The 14,671-nt window shown below is 40.7% G+C and overlaps 1 protein-coding gene across 1 annotated transcript in view; it reads right to left on the bottom strand.

Annotated features, from left to right (window-relative positions):
- The window catches only part of KLHL30 (kelch like family member 30), a 39,329-nt gene extending 30,369 nt beyond the window's left edge, over positions 1-8,960 (bottom strand). Inside the window, exon 1 of the mRNA XM_073674506.1 lies at positions 8,843-8,960. The gene's annotated coding sequence lies outside the window, so the exon portion shown is untranslated. The remainder of the gene's footprint in view (positions 1-8,842) is intronic.
- Between the last annotated feature and the right edge of the window lie 5,711 nt (positions 8,961-14,671).

Below are 14,671 nucleotides of genomic sequence, written 5' to 3'. Positions count from 1 at the left end.
ATGGAAAGTGGATATATGATGAAGCTTAGCTATTTCGCTTACATAGAGGGGCAGCGTTGAGACCATTCTTCATTGATCAAGAACCCGTGGTGCTGCAGCATCCTGATGGTAAAGTGTAGATCATACTGAAAAAATATATTGAACTTAGCAATAGCAAACCAATCTTCCAAGCAAATGATCATGAATACCACCTGAGTAAGAGGGCTGCAGTAATGCTCCATGCTACTTTGGTGAAAATAACAGGGGCCGATGAGAGGTTAAACAGAAAAAAATAAAATGAAGGTAAAGAAATCTTTGGCGGCTCTGACTGCTACACAAAGAAACCCCTTGTGAGTCTGCAAGAGTGGGACATAAAATGTATGCATCTTGAAAATCCAATGTAAGTAACAATTTTGTGCATCCTAGTGATGATTAATTTTATGGCCATCATCCTGATTTCCTTCTTCAGCATAATTTTATTTAAGAGTGTGAAGCCTATCACTAATTCCCCCACTCTCACCCACTTGAATGGGGACTGTGAAGACCAGATAGTAAACTTTTTAGAAACTGACGCAGTTTTTTGATAAATTCCTAAAGCAGCAGAAGAACCTAATTGATTGTCTCTGGAATTGATGGTGAAGCATTCTGGAAGGACGTACTTCAAATCTAGAATCATTTAATTGATCAAGGCATCTAAAGATGCAGTCAACCTTAAAGAAAGGTGGAAATAGTGTCACGCTAGGTATGGGGAGAACCCAGCGTATACGACAGGAAAAGGGTAGGAAGCCCTACAACTAGGGAAAGGGAGAGTGGAGTCTCCTAAAAAGATCTGATGACAAACCACGACTCCCCTATAGACCCTAAATAGGTTCTGCACCTATCGCCGAGCAGGAAACCTGGCCCTAGCTGACCCTAAGGCTAGGCCCTGGGTAGGGAGCGGGAGGGGTGAGCGCTAAGTCAGTCCCACTATGACTAAAGTACACACAAGGGAAATAAACAGGGGAATACACTTAGCTCCAAGATGACACTGGAGGAAGCACGACAACAATCCATGAAGGAACTCCAAGGTAATTCTAGCTGACTACTAGAATCCCAGGCCTGAATAGGAATAACACGCTATCACCAGCAACTCTCTGAGGGTCTGAGTGTATTTAAGGACACAGGAAGGAAGTGCTGATTAACAGCAGAAAGGTGAGGATAACTCAGGGTCCTAAAGGGAAAGGTATAATCCCCAAGCAAGGTGAGGATCACCGCTGGGTCCTAAAGAGATAGGAATAAAGAAAAGCTCAGGGAGATGTTTGTAAGGCCAAATGCAGCGACCTTCTACAGCCAGACACCATATGACTATCTGTCAACCCTCAGACACCCATGAAAGATAAGGATCATTAGTTTATTGGGATATTGCTAATTAATTTAATCTTTGTCTAATCAGCGGCAAAAATAACGGACGTATCATCATAACACAAAGGGTGTGTTTACTCCTGCAGAAGATCACCCGACGAACAGGCAAAACACATGTTTGTTAAGTGAGAATTATTTTTAAAGTGAACCTGTCAGCTGATACATGCTGCCCAATTCCTAGGCAGCATGTACCAGGCACTTGCTGTATGATCTCAGCCGGGTATGTTTGACTAAGAAATGCCATGAACGTTATTATTTCATCAAAGCGGACGTCCGCCCTAATGGAATAATTTTGAGCTGCAGCTGATAAACGGTCACTCATTGGCTGCAGCTGGTAGTTAATACAACAAAGTCACGTCACTGCTGGGAACGACGCCAACATCGCTAGAACGGCGCCACTATGGGAAGTGAGTATCCACTGTATTTATTTTACATGGGGTCCTAAATTTAATAAATCAAAGTGCCAGGGAGAGATTACAACCGCACTGACTGTATAACGAGCGGTGACTATTACAACTCTCAGTACCACCCAGATGACTGGAAATGAGCAGCGCAGGAAGAAGAAAACTTCCTTTTCTCCCTGTAGCCTCCCTTCCAGTAAGTAAGGAATTACATATAGTATACATAGGATTTATTAAACTCTATTTACTTGTAGACTAACCCTATATTTGGAGATAAATAGTGTTCTCGAGGTGACAGTCTACCATTCTTTATATTTTTTAAAGAATTTTGGATGATTTTATTTTCAATTTTCCTTGTCACTTTGTACTTAAAAAATCCCAAAATCTCGTACTATTCACTCTAGCCACTGACCCAGATATACTTCACTTTTTATTTATAACAAAGAGAAAAATGGAGCCTTTAATAGCTTAGAACGATTATTCAAATTTTATTGCATATAAAGATTAAAATCAGTAACAAAACACACCCATATAACATTTATGCACAAAAATGTGATCAACACAAACCTCAAGCTGTGAGTAGCCAGTGGCGCCAATTACAATGTGGTATCATGAATAGTGACTATGCCACAAGGGCATTCCTATACGTAGTACATACTGATAGTATCTAATGAGTCCATAAGTTAAACCCTGAGCCAAAGGGAAGGTATAGTACCTAGTACATCTTGGTAGTTATCAAAAGGCTCAAGGGAGAATACATATTAAATAATTGGACTCATGAACATACCCAGCAGTTGGAGATGGACGCCCATGATGAAGCGGTCATTTATACAAGCAAAAAATGCGTAGGGGACGTCGGGAATCTTCTCACCAGGCTGACGGTCCCATTGGCGTCCATCTCCAACTGCTGGGTATGTTCATGAGTCCAATTATTTAATATGTATTCTCCCTTGAGCCTATTGATAACTACCAAGATGTACTAGGTACTATACCTTCCCTTTGGCTCGGGGTTTAACTTATGGACTCATTAGATACTATCAGTATGTACTACGTATAGGAATGCCCTTGTGGCATAGTCACTATTCATGATACCACATTGTAATTGGCGCCACTGGCTACTCACAGCTTGAGGTCTGTGTTGATCACATTTTTGTGCATAAATGTTATATGGGTGTTTTTTGTTGCTGATTTTAATCTTTATATGCAATAAAATTTGAATAATCGTTCTAAGCTATTGAAGGCTTCATTTTTCTCTTGGTTATAAATTATGGCATGTATATGGAGTTGTTTTTGGGGGACAAAAGGGGCACTGTTCCCACTTTTGAACCTCTAATCATGATGTTTGTGATTCAAATGGGTTGTTGTATAATATATACTTCGCTTTTTAGCAGTAATCTCATTATCATGTTAGACAGGATTAGAGTATATGAATAAGATGGCATGGCATTACTGTCAAGAGGTGATGGCCATAGCTAACGTTCCTGCATAATGACATATTCACAGGTGACAGAACATGGTCCACACACTCTCCCATAGAAGTCAAGGAATCATTTCCAAGTCCTTTGTTTTCTGTGGTCTACTGTATATACAGTAGCTGCAGTAAAGCATATATCTAACTGCCATTAACAGCAGCACAGGCAAGATGACCGTCCCAATAATTATGTATAAAAGTTATAATCAAAAAAGAAAATCTAATGTTTTATGAAAATAAAAACATTGCTAAAAAGATTGTTTAACTATCTGATTTTGAATAGTAAAAAACATATAGATGATACTTTCCCTTTGATTTTGGTAAGTTAACAACACATTATTACAGAAATGTATGCTGCTTTGCCAAATTCCTATTTCACATAGGTTTGGTGTAGAGGAGTTTGCAAATATGAAGAGATGCAAGAACCAAGTGCAGAACAAGATCCCATTCTTTTCATAAACTCTTCTAATATCACGAGAAACTGTCCCCTAAACAAAAACAAACAGGGTATCCTTGAATGCCCCAAAAAGAGTTGTTAAAATTGTGGTCCAGGAATCAGCAGATATTGCAAACTGAAGCTACACATAGAAAATATAGTATTACCCAGTGCCCAGTCAGATTCATGGGCACCCATAATACATGGTCATGCCGGGTCTGCTAGAATGTGGCCACTCTTTCCAGGGCTCTAAATTCTGGCTCTTTGAGGGGGCCCCTCGTCTATGATGTCTATATGCTGTATCAAAAAGGGGTGGATCAGATAGGACACCATTATTTCCAGGGATTAGTTTTGCTATCAGCTTCGAAAAGGTCCTGTAAAAAAATCAAAAACATACAGGGTGATTGGTATTAATTTATAATATTGACCCAGTGATCTGTCCAGTTCCCCATAGGGAAAGGAAGGAATTATTTAACCTGTATGGAAAATTGTTCTCTGCTGTTCAAGGATAGTTTGTTTGTATTACGCTAGCGTGTTTTAGTAATGATAAAAAGTCGAACTTGATGGACTATGCCTGGCTATTCACACTAGATAACCGTCGGCCCATTCATTGCTTCGACCATCAGCTATCTCTCCCAACTCCCCATATAGATAGATCCATTGCCAGACTCCTCAGGCAGTGACTTATCTCCCCACCGGACTAAAGGATCAGCCAATGCAATCCCCCTAGCTGGTGCCCTTTTCTCCCCTAAAATCATCTGTCTGGGGAGAGTTGGGAGGCTCCTATACATATTAGCTGGTCAGTCGATACTGCAAACATTTGTGGATTCATCCGAATTTTATCCAATATGCATGGGGACTATACGTCTTTTTTTTAACAATGAACCATATAACAACTTTCTCTTCCCATAAAAGTAGACTATTATTATTATTTATTATTATTATAGCGCCATTTATTCCACGGCGCTTTACATGTGATAACAATTCACCCAGCTTAAGGCTATTTCAATGATAGCATTATGCTGCAGAATTGCATTGAACCCCGTTACGACCTTGCACGTATAGGTACGTCCAAGGCCGCCTCGCCCTGTTTGATGTGGGCTCCAGCAATGAGCCCGCATGTATTCTGGCACATGACAGCTCATCTTATCAGCTGTCATGTGCCCCTAACAGCTGGCAGCGATCCACCAGCGGTGGTTAACATGTTAAATGCCACTATTAAACTCCGACAGTGACATTTAACATAGCCTAGCCGGAAGCGCGTCATAAGACCCGCCCATCGGTGCGCCTGTCACATGATCACTGGTTGCCTATGGGTTGGCATGACAACCCGGGGTCTGCAGGAAACCCTTGTGGTTGTCATAGCTGATCTGCTATGAGCGCCGCCCAGCGGTCGGTGTTCATAGCAGATGAGCATTTTTGTTACACATAGCAGAGCTTCAGCCCTGCTATGTGTTGCACAGGCAATCAGAAGATCGCAGCTTCTACTCTCCCATGGAGACTATTGAAGCAAGTGAAAAAAAAGTTTTTACAAATATTAAAAAAATATAAAAGTTCAATTCACCCCCCTTTCACCCCATTCAAAATACAACCATTAAAAAATATTTAAAAAAAACACATATTTGGTATTGCTGCGTTCAGAATCACCCAACCTATTAATATATAAAAACTATTAATCTAATCTGTAAACGGTGTAACGAGAAAGGAAATAAAAATGCCAAAATTAAGTTTTTTTGGTAGCCGCAACATTGAAATAAAATGTAATAACGGGGAATCAAAACATTGTATCTACACCAAAATAGTATCAATAAAAACGTCAGCTCGACGTGCAAAAAATAAGCCCTCATCCGGCCCCAGATCCCGAAAAATGGAGACACTTCGAGTCTCAGAAAATATATATATATTTTTTTACAAACTTTGCATTTTTTTTTCACCACTTAAATAAAAAGGAACCTATAATGACCTGGGTAATCATAAAGGCAGGTCAGGTTTAGCATTCAGTGAACATGGTACACGATATGGTAAAACCAATGGTGTCGTTCAAAAGTACAACTTGTTCTGCAAAAAGTAAGCTCTCACATGGCCATATTGACAGAAAAATGAAAAAGTTATGGCTCTGGGAAGAAGAGGAGCAAAAAACAAAAACGCAAAAAACGGAAAAACACAAGGTGGTGAAGGGGTTAAGCAATCGAAATACACTTTTTAGAGTAGGCTGTTTCCTTTTAAAAATTCAAGTGAATGGGCAATAATATGACAGTACTTGGCAGTGTCCAGTAAACAATGTACAGGGGCTGCTGTATTCAGCTCAATACATTTCTTACATCTGCCAGGGTATGTATCATCTGAGCGATGGAGGTGCGGGGGTCCGACCCTTCCTATCTCATACTGATGAACTACCCTACGGATAGGTCATAAATACAGTATGTTAGTGCTGGACAATCTCTTTAAAGCACCACTCCAGTGTTTTTTTTGTTGCAGCGCTGGAGTGGTGTCACTAATGTAAGTTGCCTGCCCCTAGTCTTATACTCACCAGCCACTGTCTTCATCTGTTATCGGCATCGCTCCGCTCGTCTTCTGCCGGTTGTGACCTGCCAGATCTCTCCTGTGTTTGATAGGCGAGTCAGAAGTCACTACTCAATGTAAGTCTATGAGAGCCAGAACGAGACAAAAACAAGACTCTCATAGACTTACACTGAGAACTTGTGACCGTTACCTCTGACTTCCGGCCAGTCAGAAGTTGCAGTCTCAAGATAGCGGCGCATGACCAGAGCGGCACTGGGAAGAGCTGAAGACAGCAGCTGATAAGTATAAGACTAGGGTCAGGGACCTTACGTTATTGGCACCACTCCAGCAATGAAATAAAAAACCGCTGGAGTGGTGCTTTATGCTGAAGAACAAAAATCTCCTCAGCCTCATCCTCATTTGTGGTCAGTTACTATCTTGTGTATTAACCCACAATGCACTACGTTTTTTACTGTCCATGCTTCTTAAAGACATCAGATTAATTACTAATGAGAAAGCCAGAGCCTTTCTGTTACTCTGTGCTGCGAATCTCTCGATGCATAACTTCTTCTAACAGTTCCCTGCACTTTGTCTGTATAGTTTTATGTGGAGCTAATACCTCCTCAGTTAATGGGTAGAAGTTTCTAATTAAAATTTCATGTCTCCTATTCAGCACGTCTCCATTTTTGGAGCTGTGTGTAATTAGTTTATGGTATTGCATTTATTGTATAGCCCCCCACACATTAGACTAGTGTCTGCCGCAGCCGCCTATATCGACAGGTTTGGCGTACAGCTAACGTGTATGGTGGTGCAGGACAACTGATGGTCGGGAAAGAGGTCGATCAGGCAAGGTCAATTCCAGACTGCTGATCACCTTCTCTCCCAGAGATAAGTTGCCGGCCGGTGTGTCTGTCGGTGGCTTTCTCATCCATAACACAGCCGAATAAGCACTCTTGTGTATGGGAGTGACAGCCAAGAGGGTTGTAGGCTGAACGTTCTTCCTTATAATTGGTAAGCCAGATCTGAAAAAAAAAAATCAACGTAGTGCATGCTGTGATTTTTACAGAGTGTTAAAATGGTCATGTGAGCAACCACATTGACTTTGCTTTTGCATATGGACAGAACATGTTGTTTTTTACGCTAATCTGAATTAGGCTGGTTTCAGACATCTGTGTGCAAAAACGGGTTAGTCGTGTGCATGAGTTACAGATGAGACTGGCTCCATGTGCAGCTCCATACGCTCATCCATATTGCAGACGGATTCCAGAGCTGCCTTTACATTGCATGAACTATTGTGGTCCGTAAAAAGGGCCAAAGTAGTGCATGCTGCGATTGTCCAATGGAAAATCAGCTATGTGCACTGGCACACGGGTTATAATGGGTCTGTGTACTCTCCATTTGTAGTTGCCACCTGACCCGAACTTGACTTGAGTCTCATAGACATATAAGATCGGGTCGACAGATCCGCAGACAGTCTCGGAATGAGACACATGGTGGTGTGAATGCGGTATAAACAAGATGCACCAAATAACATCAATCAGTGATGATTAATCATTCATGCTGGGGATGGAGACAAGCTGGTAATCTAATACAACAGTTTCATGACATATTTAGTCATTTTTGTATTATGAACGGGAATGGAGCTTGCCACAGACATCCATCCTGCAGAGTGACTCCTGCTCCCAGTCATTTACATTGTGTTGGGCTTAATCCGTCTTGATGCCAGAGTGTTAACAGATGTTTCAGAATCAGACGGATGTTTCCTGCTCACTCGAAAAGTGAACTCGTATCTTTGAGTATTATCTGATTCTGTACCATCCTACAATAAGCACTAACTAGTGGGGACGTTCTTCAGCACTTCTGAATATGTAACTTATCTGAGCAGAAGGCATCTGCTGTACTGCGCCCTACGGGTACAAGGGACAATTAGTAAATCCCATAGGAGCAAGTCTGCAATGAGAAGATCAATAACAAGCCGGCCTCAGGGCATATTTACAAGGCGGTATTTCCAGTCGGGGTCATTTTCAAATTTTAGTACATTAATATTTTCTGTGCATGAAGACTGGAACCTCCATATAGTCACATCCAGGGTGACAAAGCAACTTTTACCCTGTGACATTGTGCCCATTAGGTCCGACCTTTGCAGTAATTTTATGCACTGTAATGATTGCACTTTGCAATTCCAGTAAATTATCAAGCAATACTACCACTGATAATAGCCCAAGGGGGCACATGCAGCACCAGTCAGACATACCGTATATAGCAATTGTTTTTTATCTGCTGGTGTATTTACAATGCGGCATCTAAAATCTCTGCAGAGCCCAATCCTTATAAAGAATATTGTTACAAACGGGATGTTCCAAAAAAAGAAGAGAAACCTTAGGATTTGCTGCAAATCTCATGACTAATATGAAGTAAATAAGGAGATACAAGTGGCAAGAGAAGCAAACTGTCCCTAACTATGTTATATCTCTGCAGAAAAACACGAGAAATGGTAACTGTATCTGTGATGAAGCAATACCACCTTTCAAAATAACCTGGGACATGAAAACAAGCATGACACGACCTCAAATACTGCATTAATGTGCGTTATAGAAAATACCCAAGAACTCCTTCACATTACCTTTACATTATTTATCACCCATAACTCACCAGATCTGGAAGCACAGAATGGCCGTGAGTCTGTCCGGCTCCTTTGGCAAAATGTATACAGTATGTCTAGTGTCTCTGAGCTCACAGCTCGGGGGGATTATTAATAGATCACCCACTCGATGGCAGTCCTTCTGGCACATTCCTCATCCGTCTCAGCTGCCCCTTCCCAAGATTTTTAAAGTTGAACACACACATACTTCCAAGGATCAGGATAGTCCAGGGGTTATATGTCAGGGGTGGATATAAAGCAAAAGTTTATTCTAAGCATAATTTAATTATTCTCATTTTTATCTTCCAATAGATCATAACAAAGGAGATGGTATTGTATGCCAGTTTTTTATGATTTTCAGTGCACAATCATTTCATGAAGTTTTCATTTTTTTTAGCAAATAGCCTCTTTACGGAGAAAGAGGACTTAGACTATTGGAAGTAGAAATTCGTAAAGTCAATATCGACCTTTTAACGAGCCATGCCACACCAGAAGAAGCCAAACCAGACACTTCATTGGCAGACACGTGTTTTGGGGATGTCTGCACCTCATCAGTGCAAAGCATGTGAGAGGCATCTGACTGGGAATCTAAGGCCACGGCCCCACTATCAGTATTTGGTCAGTATTTTTTCTCAGGAGTGGGAGCCAAAACCAGGAGTGGGTGATAAATGCAGAATTGGTGACTTGTTTCTATTATACCTTATCTCTGATTGTTCCTCATCTGGTTTTGGCTCCCACTCCTGAGAAAAAATACTGACTGAATACTGACCAAATACTGATAGTGGGTCTGTGGCTTTAAGGGAAGAGTCAGACGGCTGTATATCTCAGAAGAGGATAGCAACGCAATGCTCGGACTGGTCATTGGGTTTCCAGAGCCGAGCGCGACAGCATGTATTTCTATGCAGATGTCACGCTTGGGTCGGGAGAGCCACTGGCCAGTCCGAGCACTGAGTTGTGATCCCCGTCCAAATTATACGGCCGTCTGACTCTTCCCTTTGGGAGAACGGTTCTATTTTGGAGAGGGGCAAGTTGGTCACAGATTCTTTGGTATTAGGATGTCTTTGCTTCAATATATTAAAATGGTTAAACAATTGCAATTTATTCAGGAAGATGCCACAAAGAAATATAAAATTAGCATGAGATATATTATATAATTTATGATATTTTTACAACATATAGATAATTACTATGAATTGTAATTGACTTGTCACATGTCATAGAGACATGTCAACTCGGATCCCCCATCTACAATTAAAGGGGCTGTCCGAGCATATAACATTGATAACCAGTCATCAATATCAGATTGGTGATCAGCTGTTATTAGTTCTGGATGTGGTCAGATTTACACATTGAATGGAGCTAAACAGCACATATCCCAGCAATGTGTTGCACCGGCTGCTGGGCACTGCAGATTAGCTCTTGTCTAAGAGAATAGAAGCTGATCTGAAGTTCAATGTGTTCTTCGGGCCCCTATGGTAATTAGTAGCATATGTTGGGGCTTTACATGTGGCACATGTACTGGGAAATTTCCCTCCAATGTGCCGAATAGAGCACCATGACAATGTAAACAGAGACTAAAACATGTATTTGAACACTATTTAAGGGTAAAGGGGCTGTCCAATTTACCAAAATTATGTTCCAATGTGTATAAAATATGACTTTATTACACCTCCTAATATACCCCACGGGCCAGGAAAGATTGAATTTTTTTGCTCATCTCTAATCCTGAGTCGTACTTGAAATGTAGTTCAGAGCTGTATTTACAATTCTGCCGGCTGATAGCTGACCTGAGCTCCTGTAATGCAGGGAGGTAATAATGCACAGTTTTAAAACAATCATACGTTAAAGTGCCAGTTAGATAAATGTGTATACTGTTGTATGGGGCCCTACTGTTCCCAGAAATATGATATCAGGGCAAACAATAATGGATTTAAAGGGTAACTGTTTCTTTAAAAAAGAAATTCAGAACTCAATAGTGCACATAAAAAAAAAAATGTTATATATCCTATTATGGAAATATGCTTCTTTCTCCTCCTGGACTGATCTTTCATTCTCAAAATGTTCAATTTACAGGTGAAATTTGTCTTCAGTGAATATACACTTTCCCATTACTCAGATAGGAAATGACAGCTGGTGCTCATGAAGTTCTATGGAGACCTGTGAGTGTCGTTTCAGGAGAACTTGCAGTAGAATGTCTGTGTCTGCCTCTAGCCCCTCCCTTTCCATAGAACTTTATAAGTACCACCTATGAGCTCCTATCTCAGTAATAAGAAAATCTGTCTTCACTTAATGCCGAATTTTCAGATTTTACCCATGAATCAAGAGTGATAAGATATACTACGGAGTTGCTTATTTTCATGTGTACTATTGATTTTAAAATGACTGCTACTTGTTACCATGCTGGATCTTGGGTTCCCTTAGGAGTTAAGCACTGCTATGTTTAGATCAGAGATGAGAAAATTACAATGTATTTACAAAGTTACTCAAGTTTTAATATAGATTAATACTATATGTAAAAAAAGTATTCAAAATTTAATATATGCTTAATTTAGCAGCTGTGCCCTCAACATACATATATACATTCAGTTACTCAGTGTTTTAATTTTACAATACATTTAAGTGCTTTTATTGCTTGCTACCTATCACCATCTTACATCTAATAGCCAATAACTCCATTACTTTATAAAAAAAAACACAATGCTTGATATCTTGAGAAATGTTTTAGATTAAAATATAAAGCTATATTGGTCTCCTAGTGGCATTGATGTAATCCAATAAGTTACGGAATTTATGCAGTCATAAAACTATTGTAAAATACTTTGAGCCGAGCATCCAAATTTTCAGTGAAAATGGTCTTCTAGTGGGGTGGTCAAAAAAAAAGGAAATTTGAAAAAATCCCCAAAAATCATGTAGATGGTCTTCTCAAAGAGGTAGTCTTTCTAACAAGTGTCACAGTACATTTTACTCCCAATGTTGACAACTGTTTATGATTCTGCGCCAAATATTTCAGCTTCCTTCTCTTTCCAGAATGAAAAGCTTCGCTCAATACACTGACATATGTCATTGCTATCAGAAATGTGGGCATTTCTGTTTTGTTCCACTTTCTGTGCTTCAGGTCCAAAAAATCGAACTTTGATGTCCTCAAAACCATCAGTCCAAGAGCGCTTTCCAGTGGCGATCTCCTGTAAGACGGTGCAGTGGAATTCTCTAGCTGTTGGCCAGCCATATCGTCCCAGCTGATCAAAGACTTCAAAACAGAGCAGATGCCTCATACGTCTTTCCTCTTCTGGTAGCTCTTGCTCGAGAAGTCTAAAGTATCCTAACATGAACAAGTCCAGCGTAAGACTGTCATGATTTATAGGTGTCTGGCCATTAGATGCTGACAGCAAATTCTCGGGTGATGGGTGATTTGATGAATGTCTGGAAGAGATGGGGACATCTGGGGATACGGTACGCCAACTTCCAATTAGACGTTGAACTGTTGTTCTTTGCTTTAGTAGTTGTTCCAAAATTCCACCTATACGAGGGGGTTTATCTCGTTCCAAAGAATCTTTACCATTGCTAAGTTCTTCACTGACCTGAGTGTTCTGGGATATCATATCATTTTTTATGTGTAACATTATTTGCTTTGTCCCTCCTGTTGAATCAATAAGAGGTTGCTTGTTGGATATTTCCTCATCACACATGTTACCTTTCATTATGCCCATGTCCTCTATTGTTTGGATCATATTGGGAAGATCATTATGCTTTGTATCCTGGTCATGATTATCATCCTTCACAGATTCTTGTGAATCTGTGGTCTCTGTAGCTCTTAATGCAGCATGCACAGAATATGCTGACCTCTTCCAATGGCTTAAAAACAAAAGGACAATGCGTTCTTTTCTTAATGTCCTAGAGGGGACAGGAGACCCCCTGAGAGAAGGAGACTCTTCTGAACTTATCCCAGAATCACTGGTGTCTTCTGGTTCTGTTTTTACTTTACAAGACTTAACCGGAGATCGGCCACGTGGTTGCTTCTCAAACTGAACCTTTAGTCTTCGTACTGACACTCCACACTGGAGAAGCTCTTTTATCGGTGAAGGTGAAGGAGAACGATTCCTTCTTGTTTTGACTATTTTATTAGTAGAATCTGATGTACCATTAGTGGTGCACAGAAGATTGGAGATACTACTGATCACATCTGACATGCAGTGACACCATTCTGGGTCCTCTGTCTGCTGAAGAAGCTCTGTATTGATGCTGACATTTATCAGAGGCGTTGGTAGACGAGCTTGCAGCTGTTTTACCTTTCTCTTTAATTCCTTCTCATATTGCTGACATTCTCTACGACGACGAAGACCTTCCATCTGTCCATCAAAGACACGGAGCTCCTCTTCAGTAACTAATTCACCATATGGACCCAGTAAAGCACTCCGTGCACGAGAGTATCGCAATTCCCCCTGTAAGATGCAATTATATTAGTGTAGTATTTGCCTAATTGTTGGCATAATCATCTAAAACAATTGATTTTGTCACAATTCCTCCTCTCTGTGTGGTGAGTGGCAGCTCAGCCGCCCAATCTAGGGCAAAGGGCATGCTGAGGTGTCAGTATCGTGACAAACAGCTCAACTGTCCAATCTGAGGCTTGGGCGTGCTGAGCTGTCAGTGTGGTGAATGACAGTCCAGTCACCCAATCGGGGCCGGGGAGTGATGGATTTCCTACAGGTGTCTCCTGTTTGGAATAATTCCCAGGCTATTTAGCTGTCTGTTTGCCTCTTATGCTGTCAGTTGTAGCTCTGCTCAGTTTGGTGTGTGTTTGCTCTGTGCTGTGAGTTTCAGTATTTTGATCTTTGTTGACCAACCTTTGAGTTGCCTTTAACCATCCATTTTCCTAGCCCATTTGTCTTGATCAGCTACCTTCTTGGAATTCTGACCCTGGATTGTGACCTGACTACGCCTTTCTCTCACCCCTCTGTTTATGATGTACCCTCTTGGCTTTTGACCTCGGGCTCCCTGACTTCCCCACCTCAAGGCGTGTACATAAGTAGTAACTAGCATCACATATTTCTATTAGACAATTCAAGGAAACATTAGTGAATAATCAACCCATAAGTGGTATCCTAGAAGGGATTGCAACAGAGTCTGTAGAGACTGTAACAATGAGACTGAGGCTCATAGACTAGGGAAACTTGGATCCACAAAATACATAATGTGAAAGCATGATCATTTCTGCAATGGTAAATACAGTTTTGGCTAAAAGTGTTGGCAACCTTGAAATTGTTTCAGAAAATTAAGTATTTCTCCCAGAAAATTATTGCAATTACACATGTTTTGTTATACACATGTTTATTTCCTTTGCGTGCATTGGAACAACACAAAAAAAACAGAGAAAAAAAGACAAATTGGACATAATTTTACACAAAACCCCCAAAATAGGCCGGACAAAATTGTTGGCACCTGCAACTTAATATTTGGTTGCACACCCTTTGGAATAAATAACTGCAATCAATCACTTCCTATAACCACCAACAAAGTTCAAGATGCTTTCCCGGAAGGATTTTGGCTTAGTCACACAGATTTTGTCAAACTGCAGTCTAGCTTTTTCATGTCTCCGTGTCAGCAATGGTGTCCTCCTAGGTCTCCTGCCATAGCTTTTCATTTCATTCAAATGTCGATGGATAGTTCGCACTGATATTGATGCAACTTGAGCCTGCAGGACAGCTTGAATTTCTTTGGAACTTGATTGGGGCTGCTTATCCACCATCTGGTCTATCCTGCATTGCAACCTTTCATCAATTTTTCACTGCCGTCCACATTTAGGGAGATTAGCTACAATGCCATGGGTTGTAAACTTCTTGATT

This window comes from Phyllobates terribilis, unplaced genomic scaffold (assembly GCF_046119375.1).
Source record: "Phyllobates terribilis strain yellow unplaced genomic scaffold, ASM4611937v1 Scaffold_3__8_contigs__length_932513732, whole genome shotgun sequence".
NCBI classification, from domain to species: domain Eukaryota; kingdom Metazoa; phylum Chordata; class Amphibia; order Anura; family Dendrobatidae; genus Phyllobates; species Phyllobates terribilis.
This window is presented reverse-complemented; position numbering and strand designations above follow the sequence as displayed.